At 37.6% G+C, this 22,272-nt stretch overlaps 1 pseudogene; it reads right to left on the reverse strand.

The window, feature by feature from the left end:
* Positions 1 to 2,274: 2,274 nt before the first annotated feature.
* Positions 2,275 to 20,427, reverse strand: LOC105536902 (annotated as a pseudogene).
* Between the last annotated feature and the right edge of the window lie 1,845 nt (positions 20,428 to 22,272).

Consider the following 22,272-nt stretch of genomic DNA (forward strand, 5'->3'; position numbering starts at 1 on the left):
GTTTTAGGCTACTTTTTGTTTTTGTAACACTTTTTATTTTGAGTCACATCTTATAAACAGAAAATCCATGGAATAAAATGATGCTTCTAATTATGTCTAACACGTAGAATTAAAATATTACATTAATATTTTATATTTTTGTTTTAGATTTTATTTAATAAATAAAACCTTATAAATAGAGTTAAAGCTTATTGTGCCTATATATATCCAGCCTCTCATTCTCTCAAACGGTATCAACATTCAGACATTACCATGGATATTTTCTAGCCATTTTTAAAAAAAAAATATGATTATCATTATTTTCTTTTTGAGACAGAATTTTACTCTGTCGTCCAGGCTGGAGGGGAGTGGCAGGATCATAGCTCACGATAGCTTCAAACTCCTGGGATCAAGTGATCTTTCCACTTCAGCTTTTCAAAGTGTTGGGATTACAGGTGTGAACCACCACGCCCAGCCTAATGTTGCTTTGCTACAGTGATGACATACATACGCATCCATGAAATTTTAGGAGTGGTGTGCCTTAATATTATTACTAATCATACAATTTGAATTGCTCGACCTTTTAAATACAATTTCTGTTGTTTCTGAGATTTATTCTTATTGATATCCCGGCATCTATTTCATTCTTACTAATTATCAAAGAGCCTGTTATATCACTGTCATATTTTCTCCATCTCCTATTAATGGGTCTTTATATATATATTTTTTTCAAATATTGCTGTTATAAATAATTCTACTTTCAACATTCTTTTTTTTTTTTTTTTTTTTTTTTAAGAAAGAGTCATGCTCTGTCACCTAGACTGGAGTGCAGTGGCATGATCTTGGCTCACTGCAACCTCCACCTCCTGGGTTCAAGCGATTATCCTACCTCAGCCGCCTGAGTAGCTGGGATTACAGACATGTGCCACCACATTGGGCTAATTTTTTTGTATTTTCAACCAGGCTGGTCTTGAATTCCTGACCTCAAGGCCTGTCTTGGCCTCCCAAAGTGCTGGGATTACAGGGGTGAGCCACCACACCCAGCCTTACTTGCAACATTCTTAGGAGTATCTCCTTAGGTTGTTTAGAAGTAGAAACCCTGAGCCAAATGAGAGTATCATAAAACTGAGTTCACGAAGTGCTACCAACTTATCTTTCTACAGGCAAATTAGAGTAGTTCTTTTCCATGTCCTGACCAAAGCTTGCTATTGTCAAACTTTTACATACTCGCTAAACTGACAAAAGATAAATTATTTTTTATTGTTATTTTAGTTTACCTTGCAATGATTACTGGTGACCATTTGAACTTCTTTTGATAGGAGAAATTTCAGATCAGGTAACTCCCTTTTATTTCTAATTTACTAACAGGTTTACTCCAAAGTGAGCATACAATTTAGTGCTTTTTCTGCATCTATTGAAACGGTTAGAGGTTTCTTTCATATAATCTAGTAATGTAGTAAATTATATTGATATAAACTCTGATGTAACTTTTTCACATTTGTGATTCATCTTACATAATTATAATATATATTTCATCTATATTGTGGCTTCAGTAAGCTAATATGTCATTAGGATTTTTGTATTAATGTTCAAAGTGAAATTGTTCAAATTTTCCTTATACTGTCATTTTCCAGGTTTGTTATTCATATTCTACTATATATTTAATAATTCAATCAGGCAAAATTTGCTATTTGCTTCTATCATAAAACATTTATATCAATTGAAGACTATTTCTTGAAAGCTTGGTAAAACTCAGCTGTAAAATGACATAGGTCTGATACCTTTGATGGTGAAGTACATGAATATTTAGACTATTCACTTACTTAGACAGTGATGTATACAATTCTCCTATTTCCTATGATTTAGAATGTCCAATGCATCCTAGTTTTCCACTTGACTTTTATAGTTTTAGTGCTGAAAGCCTCACACCTGTGAACTCCCTCAGTCCTATGTAAATCAAATGGTTGGTCATCCTGAGTGGAGTCAATATTGGTCATTTGTATTGTTTAGAGAAACTATCTAACCTGCAAAATTTACTGGAGTAAACATGCTCCCTATACTGTCTTATATAAACGTCTTCTGTACTGTACATAGATCCCCATTTCTTTGTAGAATTTGTTAATTGCTTTTAATCATTTATACTGGGAATCGGATGTTTTTGCAGTTTCTCGATTATTCTTGACCAAAAAAACAGCCTTTATTTTACTGATGATTTATATTAATTTTTCTTTTTTTTTTACTTCTGAACTTTTTATTGGTCTCCTGCTCCCCAAAGGGTACCCTGCTTCTGCTGCCTTAATGCCTCAGAACTTTGGTGTTGTTGGTCTCAGACACCACTTTGCCATCCACTATCCAGCGGGTGGTGGTCTTTTGGATGGTTTGCATGGAAAACTGCTGTCCACGGCATCAGCAAGATTGAAGCCCTCACTGTCTTCCAGCAGGTGGTGGTAGATGGCAATCTCAGCCTTCAAGTCGACCTTGATGTTCAGCGGGGCCTCATACTCCTGGGCCTGGCACTGTCTCTCTGCCTGGGTCTGCACCAGCTCTGACTCCAGGTGCAACAGAATCCCGTTGAGCTGCTCCATCTGCAGGGTGTAGCAGGCCTCCACCTCCCTCAGGCTGTTCTCCAAGCTGGCCCTCAGATTTCTCATGGAGTCCAGATCAATCTCCAAGGACTGGACTGTACCTCTCAGCTCTGTGAGCATCGATTCAGCAGCTCCAACCTCGGCGGACTGCGTGGTGACCACTGCGGTGCTGTCCTCAATCTGCTGAGACCAGTACTTGTCCAGCTCCTCTCGGTTCTTCCAAGCCAGCTCATCGTATTGGGGCCGGATGTCTGCCATGATCTTGGCGAGGTCCTGAGATTTGGGGGCCTCTACCTCCATGGTCAACCCAGAGCTGGCAATCTGGGCTTGTAGGCCTTTTACTTCTTCTTCATGGTTCTTCTTCATGAAGAGCAGCTCCTCCTTGACAGCCTCCATCTCTGTCTCCAGCTGCAGCTGAGTGACACTGGTGTCATCGATGACCTTGCAAAGCCCATGGATGTCACTCTCCACAGACTGGTGCATGGCCAGCTCTGTCTCATACTTGACTCTAAAGTCATCAGCAGCAAGATGGGCATTGTCAATCTGCAGAACGATGTGGGCATTATCTACAGTATTTGCGAAGATCTGAGCCCTCAGTTCCTCAATGGTCTTGAAGTAATGGAATGGCTCCAGACTCTGACCTGGGGTCCCTTCTTCTCCATGTGCTCCTGGATTTTGCTCTCCAGCGTCCAGTTCTCCATCTCCAGGCTCCTCACTCTGTCCAGGTAGGAGGCCAGGCAGTCAATCAGGCTTTGCATGGTCTCCTTATCATTCTGGATGCCTCCCATTCCTGCCAGATCCCCGGCCATCCCCATGGTCAGGCCCCCAGACCCCGTGCAGCCCCAGAAGCTGGTGGAGTGGGTCACAGAGATCTGGGAACCAGAGCCCTGGCGCCTGCACAGAGGCTGGCTGCGCTGCTGACCGGCCGGGCACCGCCGCTGGGCGCCTGGACAGAGTTCAGGGACTGGTAGTTGCTGGAGAAGGTAGAGCGAGTGATGAAACTCATATTGTCTGGTGAAGAGAGCAAGAGGACAGGACTCAGGCTTTGCCAACGACCTTTCTGCCCTACTGTTTTCATTTCATTTCATTCACTTTCACTGCACTTGTTGTGGATATTATTTATACAGACAGATCCAACCAATTTAGCTATCACCTAGCTGGCAGGCAGACAGTAAGCATGCAGAGCATATGTTCTTTGTCATGTAAGTGGTATAAAGATGAGAAAAGTCTTACAGAATCAGGTGGAAGCACACTTAATAATTATAAAAGATATAAAATTAAATTAAGATAAAGAAATATTATGTAACCTGATTTAACTACTTCCTTAACCTTTCTTTCATAAAAACAAAGTTTATATTTTTGCTTGGGCAACTCAGGTCAGTGTCCCAAATATGTTACCAATTAATTGCCCCTTTTGAAAGGCCTCAAAGTGAGAACTGCGTTGGAGCATTAGTCTTCGGTCAACAAAAGCTATTCAATGATCCTTAAATGAATGTAGTTCTTACTCAACGAGCCTGTAGTTTTACTTTGAATTATCCGCATACTTTATCTTTATGATAAATTATCCTTTCTTGGTGTGTAGATCTGCCTTTAATTGGTTAATTGGATTATAATCAGTAGATTGATTAACAGTGCATCTTGGGAGACAGAAATACATGGCAACTTGAAAAAATATTTATTATATCACACTGAGGACAAGTAAAATTAAAAACAAAAATATAATAGTACAAATCTGTCAACAAATGTTTGGATGTTCACTCATTTTGGTCACTCTTCAGAAGTGCTTGTTTTTCACGAATAGCTTATGTATATGCTACTGTCTTTGAGGGCCTTGGTACTCACAGGAGAATGGAAAAGGGTTTGATTAAATGGGAGAAAGAGGTTGGTAAACAAGCTCATTGCTCTGTTGTTTTCGGTAAACTCTCCACCCGCTCATTCCAAAAAAAAAAATCCCCGAAGGTATGTGGGTTGTTTTTGTGTTGTTTAGTTTTGTTTTGGTGCTTTTAGCAATGGCTGAGGGAGAAGGCAGGAAAAAGATTGTGTCAATGTAGCTAGAAATTTTTTTATATTTGCTACCCAATATCCATTTACCATATTCTGATAATAGCACAAAAGTTTTGCTGGAATGATACCATTCTTTCAACACTTTAATTCATGATATATGGGTTTATTGATTCTGTCATAGAACTACACATTTATTGAAAATTCTAATGCCTTCTTCATTTAATTGGTTCAGAGATGTACATCATCCAAATTGGCTCAACTAGCTATCAGGAAAATAAATTAACTTTTGGCTGAACTAGAACCTATCTTGAGTTTTGCAATATCATTTTTAACTTTAAAAGTTTCACAAAATTATTTCACCAGAAGAAAGACTTTGATCCAGAATAAAATTTACTTTAGTGTAGGACAAAATTATTATCCTCATGTTCAAAATATATTTGTTAAGTTTGAGGGTTTGGTTTATTAAATATAATAAAATTATTTATACATGAAAAGAAATAAGCGATAGACATAGGAAAACAGGAAAAGTCCTATCTTAATTCAAAGTTTTATCTACTTTTTAAAGTTGTTGATTTAACATTTAATTATTAGGTTTTAAAATAAAAATGTCTATTTTTAATAATACAAGCTTCAGCCCTTACATATTTCAAAATGCAGAAATGTGTTTTCCTGAGCTGAAGAAAGGTTAAGTCACCATATGCAAGCAACTATTTGAAGCACAAAGATAATTTACACAGAGACAAGGATATAAGCCTGACTTATTTCCTTTATCCCTGTGCAAATAAATGTAAGACAGTGACAAAATATTCTTTTCTTCTTTTTCAAGCCCTGTGTGTTCACATGTACATTTGTATACTCTGTACCCTGCCCCAAACACATGCACACACACAGTTGTACACACTTGCACATATTTGCCCACAATATTTGCAGAAGTAATTGTCTTGGAAACAAGTTAATGACAGTATAATATACCAGCTGCTGGTTGAACAGCCAGAAATAATCCCAGGTGGATGACATAAACATTCAAAAGCAGATTGTATTTTCAACCTAAGTTAAATTGTTGCTCCAGAGAAATGAAATTTTCTTGCCAATATTTAAGATGTTTCATCATGGGTTGAGATTTTTTAGTGTGTGTAAAAGGCACAGCTGGGTGCAGGAACTCATACCTGTAATCCCAACAGTTTGAGACGCTGAGGCAGGATGATTGCTTGAGACCAGGAGTTCCAGACCAGCCAGGTCAATATAGCATGACCCTATCTGAAAAATAAAAAATAAAAAGTTAGCCAGGCATGGTGGTGCATGCCTGTAGTCCTAGCTAATCAGGGTGCTGAGGTGGGAGGATTGCTTGAGGCCAGGAGTTTAAGACATAGCCCGGGCAACATAGAACCTGTCTTTACAAAATCAAGAATAAAAAAAGTTAGCCAGGTGTAGTGGCACACACCTGTAGTCCTAGCTACTTAGGATTGCTTGAGCCCAGGAGTTTGAGGCTAGAGTGGGCTATGATCACACCATTGCATTACAGCCTGGGTGACAAAACAACAAACTCATCTCAAAAAAAAAAAAAAAGACACCATATATAAACATAGAATCCCTGGAACCAACATTTTAAGATGTTTGCATTCGAGCAATCATCAGTGGGGCTTTCTTGATAGCTAAGAAACATCTAGAGTCAGTATGGTGACTTTAGGCTTCACTTCAACAGGATGCTCATCTGATTCCAGGAGGTAGAGTTTGTTGAGGGCCATGAGCACAACTAATAACTGGGGTCATCTTTTCTGTTTCATCTCACTAGGCAGCTCTAACTCTAATTTCCTTCTTTCTCTCCCTCTCTCTCTCTCTCTCTCTCCTCTCTCTCTCTCTTCTCTTTCTCCCTGCCTTCCTCTTTTCTTCTCTCTATTTCTCATATATACCTGTGCACTCAAATAACCTTCACTCTGTATCTCTTCCAGCCATGACAGTAGATCTGGAACGTAGAAGGTTAGGCACACCAGCCAACAAATTGGGAAGGGAATTTCTATTTGCCATCACTGCTTGCTCACAAATCTCTTTTGGAACACCAAAAACAAATGATAGTTATGGTTTACATAAAGTTTTTATGTTCCTAGCCTCCATAGCCATTAAACTCTACAAAACTCCACAAAGACCACTAATTGAACGTGTCTGAAGGATGACATTACTACTTGAAAAATGAGTAGGAGACTTACAAGGAGAAAGTTTGTTTCCCATCTTGGGTAAATTTAGTCCCAAATAAAATTCTAATTGCAGGCAGATGTACCAGAAAATACCAGCCCATACTGTCAGACATTCTTGTCTGCTATGATCTCAAAAAATACTTCAGAAATATTACTCATACGGCTTGAGATAAGCACTTCTTTGGAGCACCATCAGCTAGCGAATCATAAATAAGATACTAAATGAAGCTCTCAGTCAAGGAATCACAGGTTTCATAAGTGATATTTCAGCAAACACAGGATATGCATCAAAGTGTGATACCTATCTCAAGCTTCAGGGGTATGTATTAAAAACCACTTAAAATTATGTTCCTGATATTCCCTTCTGAATTTCTTTCCAAAATATCAATGTTTGAGAGTATTTTCCAAGATTAAATTAATTCTCCAAAGGCATTAAAGGGGGAAAATCGTGTAAGGTCTACCTCACAGAAATTCAAACTTTGAAAGATTCTACAGAATAGGGAAGTAATGAAATATTTGATGTGAAAACGGTTTTAAACAACTCAGCATGAAATTTTTTGGTCTTGGTAACTGTGAATTTGTTCACGAAGTCATCTTCCTAAAGTGTCAAATCCTTCTTCTATTCCCTATACCCCCTGCCCTGAGATAAAGAAAAATGAACACTAAACAACCAACCACACAGTTTAATAATATTTTATCCAAGCAACTTTGTTTATCCAGTTATAATTGACCATTTCACACTTCAGTATGTTTCACCTGGAGCTGAGAGTATTCAACAATAAAATGCAGTGAACAGCCCCGTAGGAAATGTTTCTAGAACTAAATCTGGTGATAAGATGAACACTGCATGGGTATTAATGCAGAGTTTTTCATTTGCACACTGGTACAGTCCATAACATTTCTACCTCAGACACTTAGACTACTAAGAATTACATATTTCCCCTACCCCTACATTGCTAAACTAACGAAGTCTGTCCCTCGCCATCTTTTCTGCATTAATTTCCCACTTGTAGTAAATAGAAAAGGTCTCTTGGTGGGTGAGTAGGAAAACATAAAAATGAATTTACATCTCTAGAAAAGAGCCCTGAACTTGTAGCCATCGACCGCATCTACTCAAGCCCAAGCTTAGGGAAAACATCTGCAGCCTTCTCATTATAGGAGTGATCAAGAGCTTTTCAGGGTCTGGGCTCAGAGTTGGAGAAGGTTGTGTTAACTTGCCATAGAAGGGCAGGAAATTAAGGTGATCACCTTGACTCTAGAAGAGGAGGCTTTCTGGGGACATGTCAGGGCAAGAAAGGAGAAGGAAATCAGAATGAATCCCAGCATAAACACCCCGTGAACAAACAAACAAAGAAATGCCCCCAAAGAAACTGTCAACTGACTTTCTTTAAACAATTATGTTCACTTATAATTAAATAATTAAATGCCAAAAATACATAAAGAGTTGTTTCAAACAAGGTAATGTGAAGGGAAGGAAGATTTATCTTTACTAACAGGTAAGAGATCCTCAAAAGAAACTGCTTAAAACAATTAAGCAGGGAAGGATTTTTAACAGGGTTTCAAGCCATGGAAACACCCTGTGGACAAGCAGCAGAGGTTCTGAGAATGGAGGCCACAATGATCCAAGCAAGTGGCATTAAACTTTTCAGTAAAACAGGATTCTGGATGCCATGAGAATAAACAAAATCACACTTCTGCTGTTTCCTTAAGGAGGCTATCCCTCAAAGACTTAACACTGACAAGGCCAAGTAGAATTTTCCAGCTGGTATGAATGAATCATGGGGAAGCTGTTATGAGAGGAAATTCCAGATAGGTCAGGAAAACAAATTGTATAACAAGATATAGAGCTTAAAGAAAAAATATGCCATGACTGTAAAATGCTCAACACATATTCACTCTCTATCACCTCCCATTACCTCCCTGACAGGTAATCACCACTGGAAATTCCTATACATTTAGCCAGAGTATGAACTTTCACTTAAAAAAAAAAAAAAAAAAAAGCATGCAAGACAGCCAGGTGGGAGAGGATCCCCAGAAAAAAAAAAATCCAACCGTCCTGCACACTGGGGTGGAATCTCATCTCAGGAAGTTCATGCTGTTTGCAGCAGGGAGGAGCCTGGCCTCTCTTCTTCCTGTGTGGAACCTGGAATTCAAGCTGTGGGTAAGAAACTCTCTAGCAGGGACTCTGACCTTATGGAGCATCGCTGTTCCCCCCTTTTTTCCTTTTCACCCAAAAAACTTTGGCTTCTCTCTCTCTCTTCAAACTGCCTGTGAGCCTAAATTTTTGTGGCCATGGGACAGACAAGGACCCCCATCTTTAGCTGAACTAAGGAAAAGTCCTGCAACAGTTTTGGTATGCAGTGTGGGGGCTCTAGAAACAGTGAGTGAAATGCATGCCAAGAATTTTTTTCCCTTACCTCTCTCTTCTGAGCCTTCTCATCCTCCGGCTTCTGAGGGTAGAGGTAACCATGTCACCACCCCCCTATTGCTCCTAGGGTTAGGAGCCTTTTCATAGCCTTTTCTCCCTTTTTGGGAAGGAACTGGTGTGCAGCGGCTCCCCACAACCCTCCCCTCCGGACCAGGGCTGGGATACCTGGCCCAAGGCGCCACGAGTGGCTGGCTGGCGTTTTCTGCCACGCACTCATGGGATCTCCTCCTCCCTGCACCAGGGAGGCCAGCTCTGACCCACAGCAATTCAACTTGTCTCTCTGGTGGAGGAACCACTTGCATAAGAATAACAGGTTCTTCCCCAGCCATTTTTAAACCATTTTTTTTCTCCTCTTCACACCCAGTCAGCAGTAAACTTAGTCTCTGTAAAGCTTCGGTTGTGAAAAAGGATTTCTGGGGCTAGTCTTGCGCTGTGGCCAATCCTGGCATGCTTTGCATGTCTGTATGGTGTGTGCTGCAAGCCTCCATCTTGTTTTACATCCTGGGGGCGTGGCCAGGAACTGCTTGGCAAGGTTTGTTGCGCAATCCCGCCTTAGAGGATGATTCTTCTCTGGTTTGATACCTGCATGTTTTCCTAGCCCTGTCTCTTAAAGGGCCTCACCCAGCAACTGGATTTTCTTCTGCCTGTCTGTGTGTATACTGTGTGTGCTGTCTTTAAAAAGATCTCTAATTAATTTGTCCTAAAGAAGACAAGCACTTGGATCAAGTATTTTTTAAGGGAAGTTAAAAGCTGTGGTGCCTTTCAGTTCACATGACTTTAATCTTTGAGAAATAAAAACAGCCCCTAAAGACTATTGGTAAAATGAAGGTAAGATGCAAGGTTTGCTAAGTGATTTAAGTTACAAACTGCTTTTTGGGTTTTGAAAACTGTCTCCTCTGCTTCACAGCTGGTAGGGCCTGGGGACATATGGAACTAATCACGTCCTTAATTAAGAAGGCAAACCTTGGCTGCAGTTAGCACACAATTAAAACAATTTACCAGGTTTTAAATTAATGTTAAAAATTACTAGGAGTTACCATTATAACATGTAATTGAGACTACTGGAAATAGATTTGCATGCAAGAAGTGTACGAACAGTGAAATATGTTTTTCAGTAAAAAGGTATAAGAAGGCATGAAAATATAAATTTTTGCCTAGGGCTAAAGGATTGTTTTGAGTTAAATTATTAAAAAACTGAAGGTTCAAAGAAGTGATGGAAGAATTGTGAAAATTAACCTTGCCAAAGAGGTTCTCTGTGTGAATATATTGACTGAATTCAAAAAACCGTATTATATGGCTTTTCTGTAAATTGAGTATTGAAATAAAAGCATAAACAAGGGTTTAATACAGCACTAGCTGCTCTTTGGCAAAATTTGTAAAGGGTTATAGAAGTTTTTTGCTTCTTTATGTTTTCTGAGTCATCATTTTTGCCAAATAAATAATTTGTGGTAATCTGGAATTGTATTTCATAATATCAAGTGTTTTAAACCTTGAACATTTAACAGCCTTCCCAAAATCAAACATCAGCTTCAAAATTGTCTTCCCTGGCACCTGACTTTTTGAGTACTTTGAGAGGGCCCCTGAAGTGTCCAGAAAAGAGGGGTAAACAGGATTCTTTGACATGTTTAGGTACATGGAACTGTCAAAATGATGTTCAGTCTTCTTTGGGTTATATCTTGGTAAACAATGCTAATATATGTTCCAAAATTGTATGCGATTTCTAACATTCCAATGTCTAACTATATGCTACCAATCATAATTAAGGTTAAGTTATTGCAAACCACAGAGATAACCAAACATTTTTGTCAATTGTGTTTCTGACTGTCACTACCCTGGGCATTTTGCTATTCACAGACAATTGTTGTCTTGCTTTAATCCTTTTCAAACGATGGTTTATCATAAGCTACAGAATTTTGGAGGTGCTCTCAAATACAGCCTTCTGAAAACTTTTGAGATTGTAACATTGGAATAAAGGAAAATTTACAGGACTCACAAAGAGCTGAAATGTTCACAAATATCAAGCAAAACAAGAGTTAACTAGATGGACTGAACTCAGGAAGCTGAAGCAAATCCTTTTGACTTTTGCTTGGAATATTGCTGATCCTTGTTTTGCTTTTCACAGTCAAGGAAACGTATTTTGAACTATTTACGGTCATTAATAAGTAAAGTATACACTCCTGTGATCAAAATTTGTAGCATGTTTGTTTCTCTCTGCCTGGTTTCTCTAGAATTTGGAAACTATCTGTGAGTATTCTTATGGCAATGTAGTTGTTTGCATCAGTGCAATAAGAATCCATTTTTCTTTTGAAACAGAAAACAATTGGAAAAACTGGTTATTTTACCAAGGCTTTGACTGGAAGGGTATACTTCCCTTTAAGGAGTCAATCTTGACTTGGCAGAGCCAATAAAAGCCCCATGAGGAAACTGGCCTCATACTCAGTCCCTGTACAGGGTTCTTGACCTGTGGTCAGTAAAGAATGTCACTTTCTAACAAGTCCAGGAGCTCCAAGTTTATCTTGGGACCGTAAGAAGAGAGGATGACCCAACTCACATGTATCTGAGGATAAACCCATGGCTAGGAATGGCTTTAAAAGGTCTTATCTGAGATCCCTTGAGGAACAGAGTTCCATCAAAGCCAATCTAAAAGGCCTGTGTAGAAATAATTATTCCTGCTGCACTTCATGCAAATAATCAGGCCAAGTAGAAGGCTAAAATCTATTTTGCAAAAATCTCGGTCCTATCATAGTTTTTTTCTTAACAAAAATGAGGACTAGAGAGAAATTATGTTTCAAAAGTTATCATGCATTTGTCATTAAATTCTAAACTCACTAGTTGTTTTTAAGTTTTTGCCTACATTTTTAGACTAACCCTGCTTGTTCCTGTGAACCAACCAGCAATCCCCAGCTGCAGCTCAGAAAGAACAAGAGGGATGGGTAATGTAGAAATCTGGATCAATATCCTAGTTCTGAGCAATTATCCTGCAAATCCTGCCAGGTGATGGGAATAAATAGAACACCCATCACTAGGAAGTTTCCTTTTTGGGAGAGTGAGACCAAGGACCCTAACCAAAGCCAAGCACCATGCACCGAAACCCTAGCAAACATAACTATAGCCACCAGTTACCTGGGTGTGTCACAAGACATCCTTTTCTCTCCCTTGTTGGAAGAGGACTCACTTCCACAGTTTTACCTTAGCATTCAGCTTATCATAAGGAGTCCATGCACTTCCAAGCTTTGGGTCAAAGCCCTAAGAAGGAAATCTGAATCTGAGGGATCCAGAGGCAGACAATAATGGAAGTTAAAAGGCACAGCACAAGTGAGTATAGCTGATTCCTGCCCATTAAGCCAACCCAGGCTTCTTGTTTCATGGATAAAGGCCATGTTAATATCCATGGCATAAAAGAGGTCTAGGGAACTCCAAGGCTACTTACAGTAGGGGTGATAGAGGCATAGGTGAAAGTAGATAATGCCTATTCTCTAGGTTCCCCAGCTTCATGGGTGCAAGCTGCTTTGGTACTTACGGTGGCACCTACCAAGGTCTCCAGAACTTGGGGATGCAAGGACAGAAGATGGAAAAAGGATGCTCTTCCATCTCTCCCTGAAGTACCCAGGGTATCTGTTAGGAAGTGAAGGGAGCCATAGATGCCTGCTTGCCTTTCTAGATGGGTAGCCATTCATTTTCACTCTGTACCCCTTTCAAATGCATCCTGAACCCCTGGGACTCCTTTAAAAAATGCCTTCTCTTTTCCTTTCCCCTTCTCTGTCTTCTCTTCACAGAGAGGTAATTGTGTCCCCGTACCATGGGACACTTGTCTCAGATGCATCCTCCAAACTAGAAAGAGTTAATTTCTCAAACCTTAAACTGTTTGGCTTGAGATTAGGCTCAGGGGAAGGGAACACAGAAGCCCAGTGTGCCTGCAAAAGGGTGAAGTTTTTTTTAACCGGTCAAGCTTTTGGCCTCCTTCTCCCTGTACAAACTGGTAAAAAGGCCTTGGGATTTTTGAGCTCTCCTTACCCCTCCCCTTGTTTCATTTTGATACATGTTTTCTAGTAACCTGGTTCGTCTGTTCTTGCCTTCAGGCCATCAAACTCCAACTAGTCATGCAACCAGAGCCTCTGACGATGGCCCCTTCTGCTGGAAACCCTTAAATGGGCCTCTGAGGGAGCTCTGACTGATGCCTCCCCAAAACAGCGCTCCCTGTCACCAGGAAGCAGTTAACATTGGTCTTCATTCTTATCCTATCCTTATTCTAACAGCAGTTAGATGTACTTCTTTAGAGGGGGGGAGTAAGACAGCCAGGTGGGAGGGGGTCTCTGGAAAACTATCTGGCCTGCACACTTGGGTGGAGCCTCAGGAAGTTGATGACATTTGCAGCAAGGTGCAGCCTGGCCCCTCCCCTTCCTGTGTGGAACCTGAAATTAGACCGGCTGGGCGGAAGTGCTCTAGCAGGGACTCTGGCCTTGCAGAGCATCCTGTTTCCCCGTGTTTTCCTTTTCACCCAATAAAACCCTGCTTCACTCACCCTTCAAACCATCTGTGAGCCTAAATGTTTGTGGCTGTGGGACAATTATACCATCTTTAGCTAAATTTAGGAAAAGTCCTGCAATGCAGGTATCATGGTACCTTTATAATATTGTTTCTCTGTTTTAAACCTTGTATAAATAGGAAAATATTGTATATAATCTCAAACAAATTGTTTTCTTTTGAAAAGTATTCATATATGTTAAAGTTGTAGTTCTAGTTCATTTTCTCTGTTTAGACTCTTTTATAAATATACTACAGCTCATTTATCCATTTTCCTACTGTTGCAACGTAGATTGCTTCTAATTCTTCTAATTACTAACAATGCTGGTATGAAATTGTTGTGTATATCTGTGGTAGATATGTGTTATTTCTTTTTTGTAATTCTAGATTATAATTATTTGTCTAAGGTGGAGATACCAGGGTAGACTCGCTCTGGCCGTATATAATGATTTCTGCGGCTACATAACCTGCCAACACTTAGTCTTATCACACATTTTATTTTAAGATCAATATGTAAAAAATACTAAATTACTTGGTAGTAATTTCAATTTTTCTGATTATTACTGAGGTTGAATATGTTTTCATATGTTTACTGAATATTCCTGTTAATTTTCTTGTGAATTTCAGTTTGTACAGCTTCTTCATATTTACTACTTTTACAATTTTAACAGTAAAATTAGTTTCATGTTTTATAGCTATAATTATTACAACTTTTAAATAAATCTTTCCTTAGTTAAAATTAAAATGCATTATCCTTCATTTTCTTCTAAGATATTTGAAATGTGTATGACTTTTTCATTCTTGTGCTGGATTTCTACCTGAGAAATATTTCTCCCTTCTGAGGTTCAGTACCTGTTTTTTGATATAATGGTATGAAAAAAGGCATACTCACTGTGTTAGCTAGAGCTAAATATTTACTAATAGTTGTCTCTTTCCTGCCACACAAACACACACACATACACACACACACACACACACACCCCATCATCCTGGTAACTTCCTGAGAGTCTCTTTCTTGTTCATTTCTCCTTCCATACAGGAAAGGGGGGGGTTTGAATCTAGAATGCTGATCTATTTTTAACAAATAGCCCTAACTCCTTCCTCTCCCATACTTTAACGCTGAGTGTTAGGAGAAACATCTTTAGCTACCTTTAAGTAAACAACTGATGATTTCAAATTTACATCGTTCTATAGTCTCCCAAATTTCATCCAGCTCCTCCCTTTGAAAGAAAACCAGCTTTATCTTCAAGATGAAATCTAAACCCCACCAGAGTCAACAGTACTGTTTTCTGTTTATAATTTTTTACCTCAAATTGATTCAGAAATGTAATGGAAGTTCAAACATAGTCTTAAATGTAGAAGGAATGGGGAAAAACATGTCTATGTAATTCTAAATTTCTGGACAAAGAAGGACTTAAAGATAATTAACATGATTTGGAAAATAAAAGCAATGATAAATTTCTAATACCAGATATTGAATGTTTTATTAAGCAGCAATTATTAATACTGTAGAAGTGCTGCATAGATAGAGAAAAATAAAATAGAAAAAAAATCCCAGAAACAAACACAAGTGTATAATGAGATAAGATTTTAGAATAATGAGAAGTAACCTCTTATAAAAATAAAAACAGTAGTTATAATATTGAAAAAATATTCCCTAGCTAATGGCAGTCAAATTATTTCCAAAGAGATAATAGCATTAAGAATAGTGAATCACAGGATGGGCATGGTGGCTCATGCCTATAAATCCAGCATTTTGGGAGGCCAAGGCAGATGGGTCACTGGAGCTCAGGAGTTCAAGACCAGGCTGGGCAACCTCGTGAAACCCTGTCTCTACAACAAAATACCAAAATTAGGCAAGCGTGGTGGTGTGCACCTGGAGTCCCAGCTACTCAGAAGGCTGAGGCAAAGGATCACTTGAGCCTAGGAGGCAGAGATTGCAGTTAACCGAGGTCCCGCCACTGCATTCCAGGCTGGGCCACAGAGCCAGACCCTGTCTCAAAAAAATAAAAATAAAACTGACTAGTGAATCAAATATATTACTCAAATATAATTATAAATTTGTATAAGCTATCTGAAATGAATAAATGTTAAAGAAGAAATGCAAAGGAACAGAGTGCAAAATTATTTAAATATATAAACATTTGATAGTGCATATGAAAAAAGAATTAAATAGCAATAGAATAAGTAGAAAAATAATTTGCAAAATCTATTGCAAAGTGAAATATTTTATGTAGCATATATTATGTAAAATTTTTAATACCAATAAAATATAAAATATAGAACATAAATATACCAATACATAAAATTACATATAATACCTATTTTGTATTTCATATGTACCACATATAATACAATATATCATAAGCATTAAATAAATATATCACTTTATGATATATAAATATGCTATGCACAATTATACAATGGATTATGTAAAAGCATTCAATTTTATTATAAAATACACTGTTACGAAGATACAGAGGCTCCTTGACTTTGATGGGGTAATGCTTCCATAATCCCACTGGTTGAAAATATCCTAAATCAAATGTACACTTTTTTACTTACAGTGTTTTCAACTTGTCATGGGTTTATCCTGACATAACCCCATCATAAGTTGAGGAGCATCTAAATGCATATCACTTTTGCACCTTTGTAAAACTGAAAACTTGTAAGTCAAACCATTGTTAAATCAGGTTTCTCTGTATATAAAAAAATTATAAAATATTACTTATTAAAATTATAACATTTAAAAATATGTGGTTTTTTTCCAAATTAGTATGAAAATGATGTAACATCTTCAAGGGGCATTTAGGAAAGACCATGAATAAACTAATTATCCACATTCTCTAGACATAATGGAAAGTAGTGTAATACTAACAATCTAAATCTTTAGATGTTTTATGAGGAGAATATATGATTATAAAATGACTATAATAAAATGGTACCACTATACTTTAGTGGTGGTTTAAATTTATACATTCTATAATATTTAATTAAAATCCCTTAATTGCACATGTTTCATAGAAGAATGTATCAAATAAAAATCATGAGATGTTCCCAGGGATATTTGATTGAAAATTTTCATTAGAGTGCTATATAAACAGTAATATTGGAAACCAACTAAAATGATGATAAATGAGAGAAGATCTACACATTGGAAGACAAGGCAATGAAATTGATGTCGTTGATATTGATTATGATATAATGATAAGTGGTGTCTTTCTCTTACGTTGAATATGTTTTCATATGTTTACTGAATATTCCTGTTAAAGCAAATCAGTACACACACACACAAGTTTTGGAGACATGTATTACCAGTTTATCCATAGATGTAGAACTGTGATTTTTCTCTTTTTTAACTTTCCAGTGTTAATACATTCTAGGATTTCCAGATTTGCTATGTCTGTGTAGTGATTTTACAATAAAAAAAATTTACAAACTCCCAACTTATAAGAGGTAAAAGCTTTTTATGGCTGTGGAAAAAAAGGTTAGTGTGGAAGGCCTATGTGATACTGTGAAATATACATTTGGTCTTTATCCAGTTTCCTGACATATAGCTCCTAAAACCCTCAGAATCTCTTGAGTAGTGTCTTTTGTATGCTGATGAGATAACTGATGGTCGGAGAGGCTAGAGAGCTTGGGATGGGGGCTGGTCACCAGAAAGAACAAGGCATGATTGGAGAGTTGGGACATTCATTTCCATCCCCAGCCTTGGTGAGAGAAAGGAACTGAACGTTAAGCTGATCACCAGTGGCCAATGATTTAATCAATCATGCCCATATAATTAAACTTCCATAAAAACCTGATAGGACTGGGTTCAATGAGCTTCCAAATAGCTGAACTCGTGGAGCTTCCTGGAGGGTAGCAGGCCAAGAGAGGGCATGGCAGCTCTTCCCACACACCTGCCTTCTGCAACTCTGCTATCTGGCCATTCATCCACACACTTTGTAATATCCTTTACAGTCAACCAATATGCAAAAGTGTTTTCCTGAGTTCTGTGAGCAGCTCTAGCAAATGAATCAAACCCAAGGAGAAAGTTATGGGAACCCTGATTTATAGCCAGTTGGTCAGAAGTTTGTGGTGGCCCAGACTTGCAACTGGGGTCTCAAGTAGGGGACTGTATTGTGAGACTAAGCCTTCATGATATAGAGACTGTCAGAATTGATTTAAATTAAAAGACATCTGGCGGGTATCCACTGCAGAATTGATTGGTTGGTGTGTGGGAAAACATGCCTCACATATGTGGTCTGGTATCATCTGATACCAGATACGTGACCGCATGAGAGTAGAGAGTAGAAAAAGCACTTTTAGGGTATTTTTATAGCTCTAACAGCATGCAATCTATTTCCTCTCTCCACAGGAGGTACCTGGGAAAGACAGAAAAAGATGATTTGTTCCAAAACTCTTGCAAAAATGCTAATGGCAATATAGTAACGATATGTGGTAGCAATAGAGTCCTTATATATGAAATGCTTTTAGCCAGTTGTACCTGGTCTACGTAAGTTAATGAAATGTTAATAGGAAATAATCTTTAACAAAAGGGTTTCCTTTGTGCAAGTAATGCCCTGATGCATGTATTAGCCCCTAACATGTTAATTTTGAAATAAAAAATGTGTTAATAGAAGAAGAAAGGGCACCTGCATTGTTGGTCAGATTTCTCTATTTTTTTTTTCCTGTTTGTTACAATTACCAGTATCCTTCACGTTATCAGTAACATTTGTTATTAGTTAGATTATGATTCCTGTGACTCTGATTTGATTTGATAAGTTGTATTGTCTAATAGTAAAGTTTTTAAGCTGGCAAAGATAAGGCATAAACTGGAGTTTTTTATGCAGTAATGATTTGGAAACACAACATAATGTTTTGCACATAAGTAGAATGAAAATATATTTTTGTTAATTTACTACAGCACTGTTGTCCCCCACATAATCCACTTCAATTTTGTACTGTTTCTCATAGAATCTCTTTCTGTTTTTCTTTCTATCATACTTAAGTCCATTTTATATAAAAGTAGCTTAGCGAGAAGAGAGGGCAATTATCCATTCCCAAAGCACACTAGAAAGAGACGTTTGCTTTTCTTCATATGGGAGAGATGCATGACGAAGGCACCTGCTGTTGTCCATCTGGGGTCCATTTACATCTTGGTGAAGAACAATAAGGAAGAGAAGCACTTATAGAATGTGCAACATGCAGTGCAACCCTTCAAACAGTTACACAGAGTTAGAAATGTTAGGGCGTGATTTATTCCTCAGACAGCATAAGATATTTATTCAGAGAGATTTGGCCTGGCTAGCAGTTCTTCTAAGTCCTAGATAAAGAGACAGTAATGAGTTTCAGCCAAAGAATAATCTTTTCTTCTCTAAAAAGCTACTGTTTATCAAGGCAGCTACTGGGTATTTAAAATAATTTTGTTAAAGAAATAAGTACCAAATATATATCCTTGGGAAGCTATCCCTATTATTCACATTAATATATGCATACACATTTTAAATAATTTTTTATCAGATAATTATATGCACATTGACTCATAGATGCACACACACACAAATTTAATAGAGAAGATAAAGTCTGTTTGTAAAATATGAGTGTATAGTTTCTCAGGCGTAAGTTTTACTATTTCCTTTTGTGTGATACAAGATTCCCTTTATCCCTTGGCCCAAGTGTAAAAGGGAGATGATACAGTCTCCTATTTCTTTTGGCTTCAAATGGCTGTCTGAAATACTTTACTCATTAGACATAGTAATCAATACACACACAAATCTGTACATCTCTGTACATGGCATTTTCCTAATGCTACCTCTTCCCATCTTTGTATCTAGGAGACAATTTAACTTTTAATAAGCATTTATTGAACACATATCATGTGTCAGGTACTATGACAGGCATTTGGAATGATTACATTTCTTCAGAGATTGTCTTTATTCACATTGCATGTATGACTAAAGTTGTTAAATGTTAAGATGTTTTAAGGAAATCAGAGTTTTCGCTACCTCAAGTTTGAGAATATGAAATGCTTCACAAGTGTAACTAAAGGAAAACATTGTAGAGATTCATTTTTTTGCACATGGTTTAAAGTATGTACTCTTAAAAGTTGTAGAATTGACATATTTATTACAAAGTATAGGCCTCATTGTGTTGAAATGCCGAGAAATGACGATTCTAGCAATGAATCGCTTCAAGTAAATTTTACTCCTGGCATTGTTTCACAAAATAGAAGATTAAATTTAAGAAACAGTTTCTTAACACAAAAAATACATTGTTCATTTACTATTAAATGATAAGGATCAAGCTTTCAACTTGATGTTAAAAGAGCTTCAGTGTAGATGCTCGTTTTTAGAATTATTATCATTTTCGACTACATATTATTAAACATAGAAATAGGGGAGACACTTTGCAATTGATATAGTCGAGAATAATTGGGAAAAATTATTTTAACACATTATTTGAAACATTTAGCCTCCTTTGAGAACAGTGATGTGAAAATATTTTCCATATATTCTAATACAAGCAGATTTTAATCTCTTAGTTGGGTATTTTGAGTATTTAACATATTTAATTTACATCTGATTTTTTTATGCCTGTTTGGTAGATTCTGAAATCTTATCCTCTACCTCTGTGGACCTGAAATTAATCTGAATCCTTTATCTGGGCACTGAGGGCTATGGTTGAGTGGTTTAATCTCTGTCCCTGGGAGCACAACCAAATTCATCTGCATCGAAATCTTGACTCCTCTGTGACTTGGCTTTGCATCTGGGTTTCCATCTGTCAGACATTTCACTGGCTTGTCTTTATTCTTTCCTGGGAGGCTGTTTAAAAAGAATTATTTAAAAAAAAAAGAGTGGACCCAGCCCATGTGCGGCTACTGCAATCATAATATGATGACCCAAGATTTCAGCGATCCCCATTGCTGGGTGAATAAAATAGGATGCATGAGAAATATTATAACTTAATCAGTGAGTTGATCTGTGTTGAGTATTTTGGAACCTTTTAAAAAGATTTTTTTCCACTAGATAGATGAAGCTTGACTTTCAAGTTTAATGCATTCCTTTAATTTTCATCTCCCTGAAACTGTCTCATTAAGGCTCCAGTGAGAAATTTCTCCTTTCTTACCTCTTTTAAAACTTTGACAATAAAGTAACACAGGCCTCTAAGATGATCACAATCAATAAATGGATCTTTTATATCACTCAACAGAATTATGTGGCGATATGGTCTTTCTACTATAAATTTTCATATCGTTGTTCATTTTAAAAAAATAATAATAAACCAGGAATTATAATATTGTTGATGCTATTATTTTTAATATGAAGCCCAACAGGAACATACTTAATTTAATGTTATGTTCACAACAATGACAAAATGTTACGTTTGATTTAATATGCAGTTTGTGCGATGCCAAAATAAGCTGTGAATTACGCAAAAATAAATCCATTTGTTGTGTTGTAAGTTTTTGGAAAACTAGGCAGGTCATCGCATTTTTTTCTTCTAAATAATAACAGTGGCTATTTCTATCTATTCATTGCAAACACAAACATCTATATAATTTTAATCTACCCAGTTATGGCTCTTTATATATGTATAAGCAGTTTTATTTGTTAGTTTGAGAATGTTGGGTATCATACATTTGTCTTAATTTCCACATAGGTCAGATAATATACAAGAGAAATTCAAGGGAAATTGAGAAAGGCAAAGGGATTATAGTCTGTTGTGGGTGCATGAGGAATAGGAAGTACTCATATATGCCACACTCTTTTTTTGGGAGAGTGTAAGTATCATTTCACAATTTTACAACACTTTATAGCTCTCTCTTAAGTTCTCTCTCTCGCTCTCTCAATCTCTCTCTCTCTCCTTCTTCACTCTCTCTCTCTGGCTTTGAGTGTGCCTTTTTGTACTGCGTATTCTTACTATTTTATAGAATTCACAGAGAGACGAATATGGAAGTTATGGTAAGATGTGGAAGCAAAAACCAACATATTAAAAGATAATTTATCTTAAGAAAGTAGCTGGAGAGGTCTTTTACACTAAAAAACTAAAAATCAGCTTAAGAAGTTTGCCACTTTCTTCAGTAAGCACTGGGATTTAGTGAAGATTTGCATACAAGGAAGTAACCCTGATCCCTCTGGTATTACAGAGACTACCAGAAGGTAGAAGACCCTATTGGAGCAATGGATACAAAAGCAGGTAACTATGTAGAGATGTGGCCTCCTTGATCCACCCTAAAGCTTGGCCAACTCTTCCCTCCAGGATTCCAAACCTCCCCACAGATGCCTGAACTAAGGAAGTGGACAGCCTTAGGAGACAAGCATTTGCTGGAAGAGACGTTTCTCTTAAATTACATAAGACTATCTCCTGGGTAAGAAAATGGGCATGATGTGGTAAAGCAGCCCTGCCTTGGGAGACTAGGATAGCGAACACCTTCAACATTCCCTAACAGTGTGGCCATGGGAAAGTCTCCTAGAATCTTGAGATTCCAACTCTTCACTTGGTAAAAGTGATCTCTAGGAATCAAAGGAAATCAAAATATTTCTCCCCAACATATTGAGGACTGTTAAAGACGCAG

The sequence above is a fragment of the Mandrillus leucophaeus genome, unplaced genomic scaffold (assembly GCF_000951045.1).
Source record: "Mandrillus leucophaeus isolate KB7577 unplaced genomic scaffold, Mleu.le_1.0 Scaffold165, whole genome shotgun sequence".
NCBI lineage: Eukaryota > Metazoa > Chordata > Mammalia > Primates > Cercopithecidae > Mandrillus > Mandrillus leucophaeus.